The 19,982-nt window shown below is 62.5% G+C and overlaps 2 non-coding genes across 2 annotated transcripts; both read right to left on the bottom strand.

The window, feature by feature from the left end:
- Positions 1-7,804: 7,804 nt before the first annotated feature.
- LOC131872357 (5S ribosomal RNA) lies at positions 7,805-7,923 on the bottom strand. Its single transcript, XR_009370512.1, has one exon. It is a non-coding gene; the product is annotated as a 5S ribosomal RNA (ribosomal RNA).
- Positions 7,924-15,727: 7,804 nt separating this feature from the next.
- LOC131872356 (5S ribosomal RNA) lies at positions 15,728-15,846 on the bottom strand. The gene has a single exon (XR_009370511.1). It is a non-coding gene; the product is annotated as a 5S ribosomal RNA (ribosomal RNA).
- Positions 15,847-19,982: the final 4,136 nt, after the last annotated feature.

The following is a 19,982-nucleotide window of genomic DNA, read 5'->3' as shown; positions in this document are numbered from 1 at the left end:
GTTATGAGCTTGTCGCAGTGTGTACTTAGCAAACCGCGACCCACGTGCGAATCCACCCCGGCCACCCACCCCCGTCGAGGTGCACACCCTCCCTCGCGAAGTGCGCCCCGTTCGCCAAGTGTGAGCCCTGCCCGGGTGCGCGCACCTTGCTAGGGCGTCGGGTGTGCACCCGGCCCGGCCTACGTGCGTGCACCTGGAGGGGGCGTCGTGTGCGTGCAGTGTCCCGTCTGCAACGCGGTGCCCACACACCACCTCGGGCGCAACGACCTGCGCTCACATGTGGGCCGAGTGCACCTTGGTGCATGTTCGGGGCGCCTCGGGTGCACGCTCGATCTTGCCCCGGTGCACCAAGGCGCTCGGTTTGCCCCGGGTGCGCACTTGGTGCAAGGTGGGCACCCAAAATAGGGATCAAGCACCAAAACACAAGTTTCGGGATGCAAAATGGGACCCAAGGACCACAAATGCGTTCCAAGACCCATGATGGGTCCACGAGAACAAAAATGTGTTCCGAGACTTAATAAACAAATATTGGGTTTTAGGAGAAGAAACATGCTCTGATGCCCAAAACGAGAATCGACCCCGAAAAGGCCACAGGCCAAAAGTGGGATGCGAGACAAAAAAAAATGGGACCCGAGGACCAAAATTGGGTTCCCAGGTCGAAGACAGGGCAACCGGACAAGAAACGACCTCTAAGGCTCGAAATGAGTCCCGACGACTAAAACTTGACAAGAAGCACCCATCAGGCACCCAACTCGACACCCATGGGATGCCGACCCACCCGGGCTTCCACCTAGCACACCTTGGCACCCACCCACCCTCGCACCCAACCTCGCACCCAACTTAGCACCTTTGAACCCACATTGGCACTCACCCTGACCCTGGCACCTTGGAACCCACATTGGCACTCACCTTGACCCTGGCACCCACCTTTGCACTCACCTTGGGACCCACCCTGGCTCCCACCTCGGCACCCACCCAGACACCCACCTTGGTTCCTTGGCACCCACCTTGGATCCTTGGCACCCACCCCGACACCCACCTTGGCACGCAACTTGGCTACTTGCCACCCACCTTGGCTCCTTGACGCCCACCCCGACAACCACCCCGTGACCTACCCTGGCTAGGGTTGGTGCACACCCACCCTGGTGCCCACCTTGGCACCCACCCTATGACCCACCTTGGCACGCACCTTAGTACCCACCCCGTTACCCACCCTAGGACCCACCCCGTGACCCACCTTGGCCAGGGTGGGTGCCTTGGTGCGCACAACTTGCCTGGGCTGCACACCAGGGCGGGCTCAAGATGGCACCCGCGTTCCGTTTTTTTCACTATCTTTCAAAACGGAAATTTTAAAATCTCATTTTTTTCTTTTTTTTGCCTTTTCTGGAAATTAGTGAAGGCAGCGCATCAAAGGTGCGCAATGCTGGTGCGAACCCGGGAGCGCTCCGATGTGTGCTCCAAGGTGCGGCGTGCACGAAGTCCGAGCCCGGTTTGCCCCGGGTGCGCACCTCGCGTGCACCTTCGCCGGGGTGAGCACCTTGGCTGGGTTGCGCGCCCTGGTGCGTACCAAGGAGCGCTCTGAAGTGTGCTCCAAGGTGCGGCGTGCACGAAGTCGGAGCCCGGTTTGCCCCGGGTGTGCACCTCGGGTGCGCACCTCGCGTGCACCTTCGCTGCGGTGGGCACCTTGGCTGGGTTGCGCGCCTTGGTGGGCACCATGCAGTGCACGAAGTCGGAGCCCGGTTTGCCCCGGGCGCGCACCTCCGCCAGGGTGGGCACCTTGGTGCGCACAACTTGCCTGGGCTGCGCATCAGGAAGGGCTCAAGATGGCACCCGCGTTCCGTTTTTTTCACTATCTTTCAGAACGGAAATTTTAAAATATCGTTTTTTTTTGCCTTTTCTGGAAATTAGTGAAGGCAGCGCATCAAAGGTGCGCAACGCTGGTGCGAACCTGGGAGCGCTCCGATGTGTGCTCCAAGGTGCGGCGTGCACGAAGTCGGAGCCCGGTTTGCCTCGGGTGCGCCCTGGTGGGCACCATGGTGCGCACCAAGGAGCGCTCCGAAGTGTGCTCCAAGGTGCGGCCTGCACGAAGTCGGAGCCCGGTTTGCCCCGGGTGTGCACCTCGGGTGGGCACCTTGGTGCGCATGCCTTGCCTGGGCTGCGCACCAGGGCGGGCTCAAGATGGCACCCGCGTTCCTTTTTTTTCACTATCTTTCAAAACGGAAATTTTAAAATCTCATTTTTTTTTGCCTTTTTCTGGAAATTAGTGAAGGCAGCGCATCAAAGGTGCGCACCTCGCTGCCCACCACGGTGCGCAACGCCGGTGGGCACCCGGGAGTGCTTCGAAGTGTGCTCCAAGGTGCTGCGTGCACGTTGTCGGAGCCCGGTTTGCCCCGGGTGCGCACCTCGCGTGCACCTTCGTCGGGGTGGGCACCTTGGCTTGGTTTGCCCCGGCTGCGCTCCGAAGCGGGGTTATTGGAGCGCCGCCTCTTTTTTTGTCGGAGCGTTTGGTGGGGTTTCTCGCATTGGCTCTTCCGAGGCCCGGTTGCCACCCTGGCGCGCACGAAGTCGGAAGTAGGGTTAATTGCCCGGGTGCGCACCTTTGCCAGGGTGGCACCTTACCTGGGCTGCGCACCAGGGCGGGCTCAAGATGGCACGCGCGTTCCGTTTTTTTCACTATCTTTCAAAACGGAAATTTTAAAATCTCCTTTTTTTTTTGCCTTTTCTGGAAATTAGTGAAGGCAGCGCATCAAAGGTGCGCACCTCGCTGCCCACCTTGGTGTGCTCTGAGGTGCGCACCCGGGAGCGCTACGAAGTGTGCTCCAAGGTGCGGCGTGCACGTTGTCGGAGCCCGGTTTGCCCCGGGTGCGCACCTCGCCTGCACCTTGGCCGGGGTGGGCACCTTGGCTGGGTTTGCCCAGGGTGCGCTCCGAAGCGGGGTTACTGGAGCGCCCCCTCTTTTTTTGTCAGAGAGTTTGGTGGGGTTTCTCGCATTGGCTCTTCCCAGGCCCGGTTGTTGGGTGCGCTCCCACCCTGGCGCGCGCGAAGTTGGAAGTTGGGTTAATTGCCCGGGCGCGCACCTTCGCCAGGGTGGGCACCTTGGTGCGCAAACCTTGGCTGGGCTGCGCACCAGGGCGGGCTCAAGATGGCACCAGCATTCCCTTTTTCTCACTATCTTTCAAAACGGAAATTTTAAAATCTCGTTTTTTTTTTGCCTTTTATGGAAATTAGTGAAGGCATCGCATCAAAGGTGCGCACCTCGCTGCCCACCTTGGTGTGCTCCGAGGTGCCCACCACGGTGCGCAACGCCGGTGCGAACCCGGGAGCGCCCCGATGTGTGCTCCAAGGTGCGGCGTGCACGAAGTCGGACCCCGGTTTGCCCCGGGTGCGCACCTCGCGTGCACCTTGGTGCGCACACCTTGGCTGGGTTGCGCGGCCTGGTGGGCACCATGGTGCGCACCAAGGAGCGCTCCGAAGTGTGCTCCAAGGTGCGGCGTGCACGAAGTCGGAGCCCGGTTTGCCCCGGGTGCGCACCTTCGCCGCGGTGGGCACCATGGCGTGCACGAAGTCGGAGCCCGGTTTGCCCCGGGTGCGCACCTCGCGTGCACCTTCGCCGGGGTGGGCACCTCGGCTGGGTTGCGCGCCCTGGTGCGCACCAAGGAGCGCTCTGAAGTGTGCTCCAAGGTGCGGCGTGCACGAAGTCGGAGCCCGGTTTGCCCCGGGTGTGCACCTCGCGTGCACCTTCGCTGCGGTGGGCACCTTGGCTGGGTTGCGCGCCTTGGTGGGCACCATGCAGTGCACGAAGTCGGAGCCCGGTTTGCCCCGGGCGCGCACCTCCGCCAGGGTGGGCACCTTGGTGCGCACAACTTGCCTGGGCTGCGCACCAGGAAGGGCTCAAGATGGCACCCGCGTTCCGTTTTTTTCACTATCTTTCAGAACGGAAATTTTAAAATATCATTTTTTTTTGCCTTTTCTGGAAATTAGTGAAGGCAGCGCATCAAAGGTGCGCAACGCTGGTGCGAACCTGGGAGCGCTCCGATGTGTGCTCCAAGGTGCGGCGTGCACGAAGTCGGACCCCGGTTTGCCCCGGGTGCGCACCTCGCGTGCACCTTGGTGCGCACACCTTGGCTGGGTTGCGCGCCCTGGTGGGCACCATGGTGCGCACCAAGGAGCGCTCCGAAGTGTGCTCCAAGGTGCGGCGTGCACGAAGTCGGAGCCCGGTTTGCCCCGGGTGCGCACCTCGCGTGCACCTTCGCCGCGGTGGGCACCATGGCGTGCACGAAGTCGGAGCCCGGTTTGCCCCGGGTGCGCACCTCGCGTGCACCTTCGCCGGGGTGGGCACCTTAGTGTGCAGACCTTGGCTGGGTTGCGCGCCCTGGTGGGCACCATGGTGCGCACCAAGGAGCGCTCCGAAGTGTGCTCCAAGGTGCGGCCTGCACGAAGTCGGAGCCCGGTTTGCCCCGGGTGTGCACCTCGGGTGGGCACCTTGGTGCGCATGCCTTGCCTGGGCTGCGCACCAGGGCGGGCTCAAGATGGCACCCGCGTTCCTTTTTTTTCACTATCTTTCAAAACGGAAATTTTAAAATCTCATTTTTTTTTGCCTTTTTCTGGAAATTAGTGAAGGCAGCGCATCAAAGGTGCGCACCTCGCTGCCCACCACGGTGCGCAACGCCGGTGGGCACCCGGGAGTGCTTCGAAGTGTGCTCCAAGGTGCTGCGTGCACGTTGTCGGAGCCCGGTTTGCCCCGGGTGCGCACCTCGCGTGCACCTTCGTCGGGGTGGGCACCTTGGCTGGGTTTGCCCCGGCTGCGCTCCGAAGCGGGGTTATTGGAGCGCCGCCTCTTTTTTTGTCGGAGCGTTTGGTGGGGTTTCTCGCATTGGCTCTTCCGAGGCCCGGTTGCCACCCTGGCGCGCACGAAGTCGGAAGTAGGGTTAATTGCCCGGGTGCGCACCTTTGCCAGGGTGGGCACCTTACCTGGGCTGCGCACCAGGGCGGGCTCAAGATGGCACGCGCGTTCCGTTTTTTTCACTATCTTTCAAAACGGAAATTTTAAAATCTCCTTTTTTTTTTGCCTTTTCTGGAAATTAGTGAAGGCAGCGCATCAAAGGTGCGCACCTCGCTGCCCACCTTGGTGTGCTCTGAGGTGCGCACCCGGGAGCGCTACGAAGTGTGCTCCAAGGTGCGGCGTGCACGTTGTCGGAGCCCGGTTTGCCCCGGGTGCGCACCTCGCCTGCACCTTGGCCGGGGTGGGCACCTTGGCTGGGTTTGCCCAGGGTGCGCTCCGAAGCGGGGTTACTGGAGCGCCCCCTCTTTTTTTGTCAGAGCGTTTGGTGGGGTTTCTCGCATTGGCTCTTCCCAGGCCCGGTTGTTGGGTGCGCTCCCACCCTGGCGCGCGCGAAGTTGGAAGTTGGGTTAATTGCCCGGGCGCGCACCTTCGCCAGGGTGGGCACCTTGGTGCGCACACCTTGGCTGGGCTGCGCACCAGGGCGGGCTCAAGATGGCACCAGCATTCCCTTTTTCTCACTATCTTTCAAAACGGAAATTTTAAAATCTCATTTTTTTTTTGCCTTTTATGGAAATTAGTGAAGGCATCGCATCAAAGGTGCGCACCTCGCTGCCCACCTTGGTGTGCTCCGAGGTGCCCACCACGGTGCGCAACGCCGGTGCGAACCCGGGAGCGCCCCGATGTGTGCTCCAAGGTGCGGCGTGCACGAAGTCGGACCCCGGTTTGCCCCGGGTGCGCACCTCGCGTGCACCTTGGTGCGCACACCTTGGCTGGGTTGCGCGGCCTGGTGGGCACCATGGTGCGCACCAAGGAGCGCTCCGAAGTGTGCTCCAAGGTGCGGCGTGCACGAAGTCGGAGCCCGGTTTGCCCCGGGTACGCACCTCGCGTGCACCTTCGCCGGGGTGGGCACCTCGGCTGGGTTGCGCGCCCTGGTGCGCACCAAGGAGCGCTCCGAAGTGTGCTCCAAGGTGCGGCGTGCACGAAGTCGGAGCCCGGTTTGCCCCGGGTGCGCACCTTCGCCGCGGTGCGCACCATGGCGTGCACGAAGTCGGAGCCCGGTTTGCCCCGGGTGCGCACCTCGCGTGCACCTTCGGCGGGGTTGCGCGCCCTGGTGGGCACCATGGTGCGCACCAAGGAGCGCTCCGAAGTGTGCTCCAAGGTGCGGCGTGCACGAAGTCGGAGCCCGGTTTGCCCCGGGTGCGCACCTCGCGTGCACCTTCGGCGGGGTTGCGCGCCCTGGTGGGCACCATGGTGCGCACCAAGGAGCGCTCCGAAGTGTGCTCCAAGGTGCGGCGTGCACGAAGTCGGAGCCCGGTTTGCCCCGGGTGCGCACCTCGCGTGCACCTTCGCCGCGGTGGGCACCATGGCGTGCACGAAGTCGGAGCCCGGTTTGCCCCGGGTGCGCACCTCGCGTGCACCTTCGCCGGGGTGGGCACCTCGGCTGGGTTGCGCGCCCTGGTGCGCACCAAGGAGCGCTCCGAAGTGTGCTCCAAGGTGCGGCGTGCACGAAGTCGGAGCCCGGTTTGCCCCGGGTGCGCACCTCGCGTGCACCTTCGCCAGGGTGGGCACCTCGGTGCGCACACCTTCTCAATGTTTTCTTGCCTTTTCTGGAAATTGGTGAAGGCAGCGCATCAAAGGTGCGCACCTCGGTGTGCTCCGAGGTGCGAACCCGAGAGCGCTCCGAGGTGCCCACGAAGTCGAAAGTCGGGTTAATTGCATTGTTTTCCCCGGGTGCGCTCCGAGGTGCGCAACATCGGCGCGCACCAAGGAGGGCTCCGAAGTGTGCTCCAAGGTGCGCACGATGGCGTGCACCTCTGGTGCGCACGATTCGGAGCTCGGTTTGACCGGGGTGCGCACACCTTGGCTGGGTTGCGCACCTTTTGTGCGCTCCAAGGTGCGCACGAAGTCGGAGCTCGGTTTGCCCCGGGTGCGCACCTTCGCCAGGGTGCGCACCTTGATGCGCACGCCTTGGCTGGGCTGCGCACCTTGGTGGGCGCCATGGTGCGCACCTTTCGTGCGCTCCAAGGTGCGCACGAAGTCGGAGCTCGGTTTGCCCCGGGTGCGCACCTTGGTGGGCGCCATGGTGCACTCCGAGGTGCCCAAGATTGGTGCGCACCAAGGAGCGCTCCGAAGTGCGCTCCAAGGTGCGCGCGAAGTCGAAAGTTGGGTTAATTGTCCGGTTTGCCTCGGGTGCGCACCTTGCGTGCACCTTCGCCAGGGTGGGCGCCTTGGTGCGCACACCTTGGCTGGGCTGCGCACACCTTGGCACCCGCGTTTCCTTCATTTTAAATTTTTTTTTTTTACAATCTCTCAAGTGGGAAATTCTATAATCTCAACTTTTTTTGCCTTTTCAGGAAACTTTTGAATGGAGCGCATCATTGGTGCGCTCCGAAGTGTGCTCCAAAGCTCTCTCCAGCTGCGTGCACCTGCCCCGGCCGCGCACCCGGCCCCGCCCAGCTTCGCTCACCTGTCCCGGGCGTCTGGTGCGGAACCTTAGAGTAAGAAACATCACCGTGCACCTTGGCCAACGTGCGCGACTCGACCGAGCGCGCACTGGCCGAGGTGCACACCGATTTCACCTGGGTGCGCGCGCAGCACCTCGGGCGCACCGGGGTGCGCGCACAACGCCCGGGTTGCACCGTGGCCTGTGTGCTCGGGGCGCCTCGGGTGCGCGCTCGGTGTCGCCCCCGCGCGCGCGGTAGTGCGGGCAGCGCACCCCGGCCCGGCCCGGCCCCGACGAGAACGCAAACGGGCAAAAGGTTTATTCAAATAGCATTGCGACGCCCGGCGAAAAACTAAAAAAGGGTGCAACACCGGGACTTCCCGGGAGGTCACCCATCCCAGTACTACTCCGGCCCAAGCGCGCTTAACTGCGGAGTTCTGATGGGATCCGGTGCACTAACGCTGGTATGATCGCACCCGTTATGAGCTTGTCGCAGTGTGTACTTAGCAAACCGCGACCCACGTGCGAATCCACCCCGGCCACCCACCCCCGTCGAGGTGCACACCCTCCCTCGCGAAGTGCGCCCCGTTCGCCAAGTGTGAGCCCTGCCCGGGTGCGCGCACCTTGCTAGGGCGTCGGGTGTGCACCCGGCCCGGCCTACGTGCGTGCACCTGGAGGGGGCGTCGTGTGCGTGCAGTGTCCCGTCTGCAACGCGGTGCCCACACACCACCTCGGGCGCAACGACCTGCGCTCACATGTGGGCCGAGTGCACCTTGGTGCATGTTCGGGGCGCCTCGGGTGCACGCTCGATCTTGCCCCGGTGCACCAAGGCGCTCGGTTTGCCCCGGGTGCGCACTTGGTGCAAGGTGGGCACCCAAAATAGGGATCAAGCACCAAAACACAAGTTTCGGGATGCAAAATGGGACCCAAGGACCACAAATGCGTTCCAAGACCCATGATGGGTCCACGAGAACAAAAATGTGTTCCGAGACTTAATAAACAAATATTGGGTTTTAGGAGAAGAAACATGCTCTGATGCCCAAAACGAGAATCGACCCCGAAAAGGCCACAGGCCAAAAGTGGGATGCGAGACAAAAAAAAATGGGACCCGAGGACCAAAATTGGGTTCCTAGGTCGAAGACAGGGCAACCGGACAAGAAACGACCTCTAAGGCTCGAAATGAGTCCCGACGACTAAAACTTGACAAGAAGCACCCATCAGGCACCCAACTCGACACCCATGGGATGCCGACCCACCCGGGCTTCCACCTAGCACACCTTGGCACCCACCCACCCTCGCACCCAACCTCGCACCCAACTTAGCACCTTTGAACCCACATTGGCACTCACCCTGACCCTGGCACCTTGGAACCCACATTGGCACTCACCTTGACCCTGGCACCCACCTTTGCACTCACCTTGGGACCCACCCTGGCTCCCACCTCGGCACCCACCCAGACACCCACCTTGGTTCCTTGGCACCCACCTTGGATCCTTGGCACCCACCCCGACACCCACCTTGGCACGCAACTTGGCTACTTGCCACCCACCTTGGCTCCTTGACGCCCACCCCGACAACCACCCCGTGACCTACCCTGGCTAGGGTTGGTGCACACCCACCCTGGTGCCCACCTTGGCACCCACCCTATGACCCACCTTGGCACGCACCTTAGTACCCACCCCGTTACCCACCCTAGGACCCACCCCGTGACCCACCTTGGCCAGGGTGGGTGCCTTGGTGCGCACAACTTGCCTGGGCTGCACACCAGGGCGGGCTCAAGATGGCACCCGCGTTCCGTTTTTTTCACTATCTTTCAAAACGGAAATTTTAAAATCTCATTTTTTTCTTTTTTTTGCCTTTTTTGGAAATTAGTGAAGGCAGCGCATCAAAGGTGCGCAATGCTGGTGCGAACCCGGGAGCGCTCCGATGTGTGCTCCAAGGTGCGGCGTGCACGAAGTCCGAGCCCGGTTTGCCCCGGGTGCGCACCTCGCGTGCACCTTCGCCGGGGTGAGCACCTTGGCTGGGTTGCGCGCCCTGGTGCGTACCAAGGAGCGCTCTGAAGTGTGCTCCAAGGTGCGGCGTGCACGAAGTCGGAGCCCGGTTTGCCCCGGGTGTGCACCTCGGGTGCGCACCTCGCGTGCACCTTCGCTGCGGTGGGCACCTTGGCTGGGTTGCGCGCCTTGGTGGGCACCATGCAGTGCACGAAGTCGGAGCCCGGTTTGCCCCGGGCGCGCACCTCCGCCAGGGTGGGCACCTTGGTGCGCACAACTTGCCTGGGCTGCGCATCAGGAAGGGCTCAAGATGGCACCCGCGTTCCGTTTTTTTCACTATCTTTCAGAACGGAAATTTTAAAATATCGTTTTTTTTTGCCTTTTCTGGAAATTAGTGAAGGCAGCGCATCAAAGGTGCGCAACGCTGGTGCGAACCTGGGAGCGCTCCGATGTGTGCTCCAAGGTGCGGCGTGCACGAAGTCGGAGCCCGGTTTGCCTCGGGTGCGCCCTGGTGGGCACCATGGTGCGCACCAAGGAGCGCTCCGAAGTGTGCTCCAAGGTGCGGCCTGCACGAAGTCGGAGCCCGGTTTGCCCCGGGTGTGCACCTCGGGTGGGCACCTTGGTGCGCATGCCTTGCCTGGGCTGCGCACCAGGGCGGGCTCAAGATGGCACCCGCGTTCCTTTTTTTTCACTATCTTTCAAAACGGAAATTTTAAAATCTCATTTTTTTTTGCCTTTTTCTGGAAATTAGTGAAGGCAGCGCATCAAAGGTGCGCACCTCGCTGCCCACCACGGTGCGCAACGCCGGTGGGCACCCGGGAGTGCTTCGAAGTGTGCTCCAAGGTGCTGCGTGCACGTTGTCGGAGCCCGGTTTGCCCCGGGTGCGCACCTCGCGTGCACCTTCGTCGGGGTGGGCACCTTGGCTTGGTTTGCCCCGGCTGCGCTCCGAAGCGGGGTTATTGGAGCGCCGCCTCTTTTTTTGTCGGAGCGTTTGGTGGGGTTTCTCGCATTGGCTCTTCCGAGGCCCGGTTGCCACCCTGGCGCGCACGAAGTCGGAAGTAGGGTTAATTGCCCGGGTGCGCACCTTTGCCAGGGTGGCACCTTACCTGGGCTGCGCACCAGGGCGGGCTCAAGATGGCACGCGCGTTCCGTTTTTTTCACTATCTTTCAAAACGGAAATTTTAAAATCTCCTTTTTTTTTTGCCTTTTCTGGAAATTAGTGAAGGCAGCGCATCAAAGGTGCGCACCTCGCTGCCCACCTTGGTGTGCTCTGAGGTGCGCACCCGGGAGCGCTACGAAGTGTGCTCCAAGGTGCGGCGTGCACGTTGTCGGAGCCCGGTTTGCCCCGGGTGCGCACCTCGCCTGCACCTTGGCCGGGGTGGGCACCTTGGCTGGGTTTGCCCAGGGTGCGCTCCGAAGCGGGGTTACTGGAGCGCCCCCTCTTTTTTTGTCAGAGAGTTTGGTGGGGTTTCTCGCATTGGCTCTTCCCAGGCCCGGTTGTTGGGTGCGCTCCCACCCTGGCGCGCGCGAAGTTGGAAGTTGGGTTAATTGCCCGGGCGCGCACCTTCGCCAGGGTGGGCACCTTGGTGCGCAAACCTTGGCTGGGCTGCGCACCAGGGCGGGCTCAAGATGGCACCAGCATTCCCTTTTTCTCACTATCTTTCAAAACGGAAATTTTAAAATCTCGTTTTTTTTTTGCCTTTTATGGAAATTAGTGAAGGCATCGCATCAAAGGTGCGCACCTCGCTGCCCACCTTGGTGTGCTCCGAGGTGCCCACCACGGTGCGCAACGCCGGTGCGAACCCGGGAGCGCCCCGATGTGTGCTCCAAGGTGCGGCGTGCACGAAGTCGGACCCCGGTTTGCCCCGGGTGCGCACCTCGCGTGCACCTTGGTGCGCACACCTTGGCTGGGTTGCGCGGCCTGGTGGGCACCATGGTGCGCACCAAGGAGCGCTCCGAAGTGTGCTCCAAGGTGCGGCGTGCACGAAGTCGGAGCCCGGTTTGCCCCGGGTGCGCACCTTCGCCGCGGTGGGCACCATGGCGTGCACGAAGTCGGAGCCCGGTTTGCCCCGGGTGCGCACCTCGCGTGCACCTTCGCCGGGGTGGGCACCTCGGCTGGGTTGCGCGCCCTGGTGCGCACCAAGGAGCGCTCTGAAGTGTGCTCCAAGGTGCGGCGTGCACGAAGTCGGAGCCCGGTTTGCCCCGGGTGTGCACCTCGCGTGCACCTTCGCTGCGGTGGGCACCTTGGCTGGGTTGCGCGCCTTGGTGGGCACCATGCAGTGCACGAAGTCGGAGCCCGGTTTGCCCCGGGCGCGCACCTCCGCCAGGGTGGGCACCTTGGTGCGCACAACTTGCCTGGGCTGCGCACCAGGAAGGGCTCAAGATGGCACCCGCGTTCCGTTTTTTTCACTATCTTTCAGAACGGAAATTTTAAAATATCGTTTTTTTTTGCCTTTTCTGGAAATTAGTGAAGGCAGCGCATCAAAGGTGCGCAACGCTGGTGCGAACCTGGGAGCGCTCCGATGTGTGCTCCAAGGTGCGGCGTGCACGAAGTCGGACCCCGGTTTGCCCCGGGTGCGCACCTCGCGTGCACCTTGGTGCGCACACCTTGGCTGGGTTGCGCGCCCTGGTGGGCACCATGGTGCGCACCAAGGAGCGCTCCGAAGTGTGCTCCAAGGTGCGGCGTGCACGAAGTCGGAGCCCGGTTTGCCCCGGGTGCGCACCTCGCGTGCACCTTCGCCGCGGTGGGCACCATGGCGTGCACGAAGTCGGAGCCCGGTTTGCCCCGGGTGCGCACCTCGCGTGCACCTTCGCCGGGGTGGGCACCTTAGTGTGCAGACCTTGGCTGGGTTGCGCGCCCTGGTGGGCACCATGGTGCGCACCAAGGAGCGCTCCGAAGTGTGCTCCAAGGTGCGGCCTGCACGAAGTCGGAGCCCGGTTTGCCCCGGGTGTGCACCTCGGGTGGGCACCTTGGTGCGCATGCCTTGCCTGGGCTGCGCACCAGGGCGGGCTCAAGATGGCACCCGCGTTCCTTTTTTTTCACTATCTTTCAAAACGGAAATTTTAAAATCTCATTTTTTTTTGCCTTTTTCTGGAAATTAGTGAAGGCAGCGCATCAAAGGTGCGCACCTCGCTGCCCACCACGGTGCGCAACGCCGGTGGGCACCCGGGAGTGCTTCGAAGTGTGCTCCAAGGTGCTGCGTGCACGTTGTCGGAGCCCGGTTTGCCCCGGGTGCGCACCTCGCGTGCACCTTCGTCGGGGTGGGCACCTTGGCTGGGTTTGCCCCGGCTGCGCTCCGAAGCGGGGTTATTGGAGCGCCGCCTCTTTTTTTGTCGGAGCGTTTGGTGGGGTTTCTCGCATTGGCTCTTCCGAGGCCCGGTTGCCACCCTGGCGCGCACGAAGTCGGAAGTAGGGTTAATTGCCCGGGTGCGCACCTTTGCCAGGGTGGGCACCTTACCTGGGCTGCGCACCAGGGCGGGCTCAAGATGGCACGCGCGTTCCGTTTTTTTCACTATCTTTCAAAACGGAAATTTTAAAATCTCCTTTTTTTTTTGCCTTTTCTGGAAATTAGTGAAGGCAGCGCATCAAAGGTGCGCACCTCGCTGCCCACCTTGGTGTGCTCTGAGGTGCGCACCCGGGAGCGCTACGAAGTGTGCTCCAAGGTGCGGCGTGCACGTTGTCGGAGCCCGGTTTGCCCCGGGTGCGCACCTCGCCTGCACCTTGGCCGGGGTGGGCACCTTGGCTGGGTTTGCCCAGGGTGCGCTCCGAAGCGGGGTTACTGGAGCGCCCCCTCTTTTTTTGTCAGAGCGTTTGGTGGGGTTTCTCGCATTGGCTCTTCCCAGGCCCGGTTGTTGGGTGCGCTCCCACCCTGGCGCGCGCGAAGTTGGAAGTTGGGTTAATTGCCCGGGCGCGCACCTTCGCCAGGGTGGGCACCTTGGTGCGCACACCTTGGCTGGGCTGCGCACCAGGGCGGGCTCAAGATGGCACCAGCATTCCCTTTTTCTCACTATCTTTCAAAACGGAAATTTTAAAATCTCGTTTTTTTTTTGCCTTTTATGGAAATTAGTGAAGGCATCGCATCAAAGGTGCGCACCTCGCTGCCCACCTTGGTGTGCTCCGAGGTGCCCACCACGGTGCGCAACGCCGGTGCGAACCCGGGAGCGCCCCGATGTGTGCTCCAAGGTGCGGCGTGCACGAAGTCGGACCCCGGTTTGCCCCGGGTGCGCACCTCGCGTGCACCTTGGTGCGCACACCTTGGCTGGGTTGCGCGGCCTGGTGGGCACCATGGTGCGCACCAAGGAGCGCTCCGAAGTGTGCTCCAAGGTGCGGCGTGCACGAAGTCGGAGCCCGGTTTGCCCCGGGTACGCACCTCGCGTGCACCTTCGCCGGGGTGGGCACCTCGGCTGGGTTGCGCGCCCTGGTGCGCACCAAGGAGCGCTCCGAAGTGTGCTCCAAGGTGCGGCGTGCACGAAGTCGGAGCCCGGTTTGCCCCGGGTGCGCACCTTCGCCGCGGTGCGCACCATGGCGTGCACGAAGTCGGAGCCCGGTTTGCCCCGGGTGCGCACCTCGCGTGCACCTTCGGCGGGGTTGCGCGCCCTGGTGGGCACCATGGTGCGCACCAAGGAGCGCTCCGAAGTGTGCTCCAAGGTGCGGCGTGCACGAAGTCGGAGCCCGGTTTGCCCCGGGTGCGCACCTCGCGTGCACCTTCGGCGGGGTTGCGCGCCCTGGTGGGCACCATGGTGCGCACCAAGGAGCGCTCCGAAGTGTGCTCCAAGGTGCGGCGTGCACGAAGTCGGAGCCCGGTTTGCCCCGGGTGCGCACCTCGCGTGCACCTTCGCCGCGGTGGGCACCATGGCGTGCACGAAGTCGGAGCCCGGTTTGCCCCGGGTGCGCACCTCGCGTGCACCTTCGCCGGGGTGGGCACCTCGGCTGGGTTGCGCGCCCTGGTGCGCACCAAGGAGCGCTCCGAAGTGTGCTCCAAGGTGCGGCGTGCACGAAGTCGGAGCCCGGTTTGCCCCGGGTGCGCACCTCGCGTGCACCTTCGCCAGGGTGGGCACCTCGGTGCGCACACCTTCTCAATGTTTTCTTGCCTTTTCTGGAAATTGGTGAAGGCAGCGCATCAAAGGTGCGCACCTCGGTGTGCTCCGAGGTGCGAACCCGAGAGCGCTCCGAGGTGCCCACGAAGTCGAAAGTCGGGTTAATTGCATTGTTTTCCCCGGGTGCGCTCCGAGGTGCGCAACATCGGCGCGCACCAAGGAGGGCTCCGAAGTGTGCTCCAAGGTGCGCACGATGGCGTGCACCTCTGGTGCGCACGATTCGGAGCTCGGTTTGACCGGGGTGCGCACACCTTGGCTGGGTTGCGCACCTTTTGTGCGCTCCAAGGTGCGCACGAAGTCGGAGCTCGGTTTGCCCCGGGTGCGCACCTTCGCCAGGGTGCGCACCTTGATGCGCACGCCTTGGCTGGGCTGCGCACCTTGGTGGGCGCCATGGTGCGCACCTTTCGTGCGCTCCAAGGTGCGCACGAAGTCGGAGCTCGGTTTGCCCCGGGTGCGCACCTTGGTGGGCGCCATGGTGCACTCCGAGGTGCCCAAGATTGGTGCGCACCAAGGAGCGCTCCGAAGTGCGCTCCAAGGTGCGCGCGAAGTCGAAAGTTGGGTTAATTGTCCGGTTTGCCTCGGGTGCGCACCTTGCGTGCACCTTCGCCAGGGTGGGCGCCTTGGTGCGCACACCTTGGCTGGGCTGCGCACACCTTGGCACCCGCGTTTCCTTCATTTTAAATTTTTTTTTTTTACAATCTCTCAAGTGGGAAATTCTATAATCTCAACTTTTTTTGCCTTTTCAGGAAACTTTTGAATGGAGCGCATCATTGGTGCGCTCCGAAGTGTGCTCCAAAGCTCTCTCCAGCTGCGTGCACCTGCCCCGGCCGCGCACCCGGCCCCGCCCAGCTTCGCTCACCTGTCCCGGGCGTCTGGTGCGGAACCTTAGAGTAAGAAACATCACCGTGCACCTTGGCCAACGTGCGCGACTCGACCGAGCGCGCACTGGCCGAGGTGCACACCGATTTCACCTGGGTGCGCGCGCAGCACCTCGGGCGCACCGGGGTGCGCGCACAACGCCCGGGTTGCACCGTGGCCTGTGTGCTCGGGGCGCCTCGGGTGCGCGCTCGGTGTCGCCCCCGCGCGCGCGGTAGTGCGGGCAGCGCACCCCGGCCCGGCCCGGCCCCGACGAGAACGCAAACGGGCAAAAGGTTTATTCAAATAGCATTGCGACGCCCGGCGAAAAACTAAAAAAGGGTGCAACACCGGGACTTCCCGGGAGGTCACCCATCCCAGTACTACTCCGGCCCAAGCGCGCTTAACTGCGGAGTTCTGATGGGATCCGGTGCACTAACGCTGGTATGATCGCACCCGTTATGAGCTTGTCGCAGTGTGTACTTAGCAAACCGCGACCCACGTGCGAATCCACCCCGGCCACCCACCCCCGTCGAGGTGCACACCCTCCCTCGCGAAGTGCGCCCCGTTCGCCAAGTGTGAGCCCTGCCCGGGTGCGCGCACCTTGCTAGGGCGTCGGGTGTGCACCCGGCCCGGCCTACGTGCGTGCACCTGGAGGGGGCGTCGTGTGCGTGCAGTGTCCCGTCTGCAACGCGGTGCCCACACACCACCTCGGGCGCAACGACCTGCGCTCACATGTGGGCCGAGTGCACCTTGGTGCATGTTCGGGGCGCCTCGGGTGCACGCTCGATCTTGCCCCGGTGCACCAAGGCGCTCGGTTTGCCCCGGGTGCGCACTTGGTGCAAGGTGGGCACCCAAAATAGGGATCAAGCACCAAAACACAAGTTTCGGGATGCAAAATGGGACCCAAGGACCACAAATGCGTTCCAAGACCCATGATGGGTCCACGAGAACAAAAATGTGTTCCGAGACTTAATAAACAAATATTGGGTTTTAGGAGAAGAAACATGCTCTGATGCCCAAAACGAGAATCGACCCCGAAAAGGCCACAGGCCAAAAGTGGGATGCGAGACAAAAAAAAATGGGACCCGAGGACCAAAATTGGGTTCCCAGGTCGAAGACAGGGCAACCGGACAAGAAACGACCTCTAAGGCTCGAAATGAGTCCCGACGACTAAAACTTGACAAGAAGCACCCATCAGGCACCCAACTCGACACCCATGGGATGCCGACCCACCCGGGCTTCCACCTAGCACACCTTGGCACCCACCCACCCTCGCACCCAACCTCGCACCCAACTTAGCACCTTTGAACCCACATTGGCACTCACCCTGACCCTGGCACCTTGGAACCCACATTGGCACTCACCTTGACCCTGGCACCCACCTTTGCACTCACCTTGGGACCCACCCTGGCTCCCACCTCGGCACCCACCCAGACACCCACCTTGGTTCCTTGGCACCCACCTTGGATCCTTGGCACCCACCCCGACACCCACCTTGGCACGCAACTTGGCTACTTGCCACCCACCTTGGCTCCTTGACGCCCACCCCGACAACCACCCCGTGACCTACCCTGGCTAGGGTTGGTGCACACCCACCCTGGTGCCCACCTTGGCACCCACCCTATGACCCACCTTGGCACGCACCTTAGTACCCACCCCGTTACCCACCCTAGGACCCACCCCGTGACCCACCTTGGCCAGGGTGGGTGCCTTGGTGCGCACAACTTGCCTGGGCTGCACACCAGGGCGGGCTCAAGATGGCACCCGCGTTCCGTTTTTTTCACTATCTTTCAAAACGGAAATTTTAAAATCTCATTTTTTTCTTTTTTTTGCCTTTTCTGGAAATTAGTGAAGGCAGCGCATCAAAGGTGCGCAATGCTGGTGCGAACCCGGGAGCGCTCCGATGTGTGCTCCAAGGTGCGGCGTGCACGAAGTCCGAGCCCGGTTTGCCCCGGGTGCGCACCTCGCGTGCACCTTCGCCGGGGTGAGCACCTTGGCTGGGTTGCGCGCCCTGGTGCGTACCAAGGAGCGCTCTGAAGTGTGCTCCAAGGTGCGGCGTGCACGAAGTCGGAGCCCGGTTTGCCCCGGGTGTGCACCTCGGGTGCGCACCTCGCGTGCACCTTCGCTGCGGTGGGCACCTTGGCTGGGTTGCGCGCCTTGGTGGGCACCATGCAGTGCACGAAGTCGGAGCCCGGTTTGCCCCGGGCGCGCACCTCCGCCAGGGTGGGCACCTTGGTGCGCACAACTTGCCTGGGCTGCGCATCAGGAAGGGCTCAAGATGGCACCCGCGTTCCGTTTTTTTCACTATCTTTCAGAACGGAAATTTTAAAATATCGTTTTTTTTTGCCTTTTCTGGAAATTAGTGAAGGCAGCGCATCAAAGGTGCGCAACGCTGGTGCGAACCTGGGAGCGCTCCGATGTGTGCTCCAAGGTGCGGCGTGCACGAAGTCGGAGCCCGGTTTGCCTCGGGTGCGCCCTGGTGGGCACCATGGTGCGCACCAAGGAGCGCTCCGAAGTGTGCTCCAAGGTGCGGCCTGCACGAAGTCGGAGCCCGGTTTGCCCCGGGTGTGCACCTCGGGTGGGCACCTTGGTGCGCATGCCTTGCCTGGGCTGCGCACCAGGGCGGGCTCAAGATGGCACCCGCGTTCCTTTTTTTTCACTATCTTTCAAAACGGAAATTTTAAAATCTCATTTTTTTTTGCCTTTTTCTGGAAATTAGTGAAGGCAGCGCATCAAAGGTGCGCACCTCGCTGCCCACCACGGTGCGCAACGCCGGTGGGCACCCGGGAGTGCTTCGAAGTGTGCTCCAAGGTGCTGCGTGCACGTTGTCGGAGCCCGGTTTGCCCCGGGTGCGCACCTCGCGTGCACCTTCGTCGGGGTGGGCACCTTGGCTTGGTTTGCCCCGGCTGCGCTCCGAAGCGGGGTTATTGGAGCGCCGCCTCTTTTTTTGTCGGAGCGTTTGGTGGGGTTTCTCGCATTGGCTCTTCCGAGGCCCGGTTGCCACCCTGGCGCGCACGAAGTCGGAAGTAGGGTTAATTGCCCGGGTGCGCACCTTTGCCAGGGTGGCACCTTACCTGGGCTGCGCACCAGGGCGGGCTCAAGATGGCACGCGCGTTCCGTTTTTTTCACTATCTTTCAAAACGGAAATTTTAAAATCTCCTTTTTTTTTTGCCTTTTCTGGAAATTAGTGAAGGCAGCGCATCAAAGGTGCGCACCTCGCTGCCCACCTTGGTGTGCTCTGAGGTGCGCACCCGGGAGCGCTACGAAGTGTGCTCCAAGGTGCGGCGTGCACGTTGTCGGAGCCCGGTTTGCCCCGGGTGCGCACCTCGCCTGCACCTTGGCCGGGGTGGGCACCTTGGCTGGGTTTGCCCAGGGTGCGCTCCGAAGCGGGGTTACTGGAGCGCCCCCTCTTTTTTTGTCAGAGAGTTTGGTGGGGTTTCTCGCATTGGCTCTTCCCAGGCCCGGTTGTTGGGTGCGCTCCCACCCTGGCGCGCGCGAAGTTGGAAGTTGGGTTAATTGCCCGGGCGCGCACCTTCGCCAGGGTGGGCACCTTGGTGCGCAAACCTTGGCTGGGCTGCGCACCAGGGCGGGCTCAAGATGGCACCAGCATTCCCTTTTTCTCACTATCTTTCAAAACGGAAATTTTAAAATCTCGTTTTTTTTTTGCCTTTTATGGAAATTAGTGAAGGCATCGCATCAAAGGTGCGCACCTCGCTGCCCACCTTGGTGTGCTCCGAGGTGCCCACCACGGTGCGCAACGCCGGTGCGAACCCGGGAGCGCCCCGATGTGTGCTCCAAGGTGCGGCGTGCACGAAGTCGGACCCCGGTTTGCCCCGGGTGCGCACCTCGCGTGCACCTTGGTGCGCACACCTTGGCTGGGTTGCGCGGCCTGGTGGGCACCATGGTGCGCACCAAGGAGCGCTCCGAAGTGTGCTCCAAGGTGCGGCGTGCACGAAGTCGGAGCCCGGTTTGCCCCGGGTGCGCACCTTCGCCGCGGTGGGCACCATGGCGTGCACGAAGTCGGAGCCCGGTTTGCCCCGGGTGCGCACCTCGCGTGCACCTTCGCCGGGGTGGGCACCTCGGCTGGGTTGCGCGCCCTGGTGCGCACCAAGGAGCGCTCTGAAGTGTGCTCCAAGGTGCGGCGTGCACGAAGTCGGAGCCCGGTTTGCCCCGGGTGTGCACCTCGCGTGCACCTTCGCTGCGGTGGGCACCTTGGCTGGGTTGCGCGCCTTGGTGGGCACCATGCAGTGCACGAAGTCGGAGCCCGGTTTGCCCCGGGCGCGCACCTCCGCCAGGGTGGGCACCTTGGTGCGCACAACTTGCCTGGGCTGCGCACCAGGAAGGGCTCAAGATGGCACCCGCGTTCCGTTTTTTTCACTATCTTTCAGAACGGAAATTTTAAAATATCGTTTTTTTTTGCCTTTTCTGGAAATTAGTGAAGGCAGCGCATCAAAGGTGCGCAACGCTGGTGCGAACCTGGGAGCGCTCCGATGTGTGCTCCAAGGTGCGGCGTGCACGAAGTCGGACCCCGGTTTGCCCCGGGTGCGCACCTCGCGTGCACCTTGGTGCGCACACCTTGGCTGGGTTGCGC

Source organism: Cryptomeria japonica, unplaced genomic scaffold, assembly GCF_030272615.1.
Source record: "Cryptomeria japonica unplaced genomic scaffold, Sugi_1.0 HiC_scaffold_573, whole genome shotgun sequence".
Classification (NCBI taxonomy): domain Eukaryota; kingdom Viridiplantae; phylum Streptophyta; class Pinopsida; order Cupressales; family Cupressaceae; genus Cryptomeria; species Cryptomeria japonica.
This window is presented reverse-complemented; position numbering and strand designations above follow the sequence as displayed.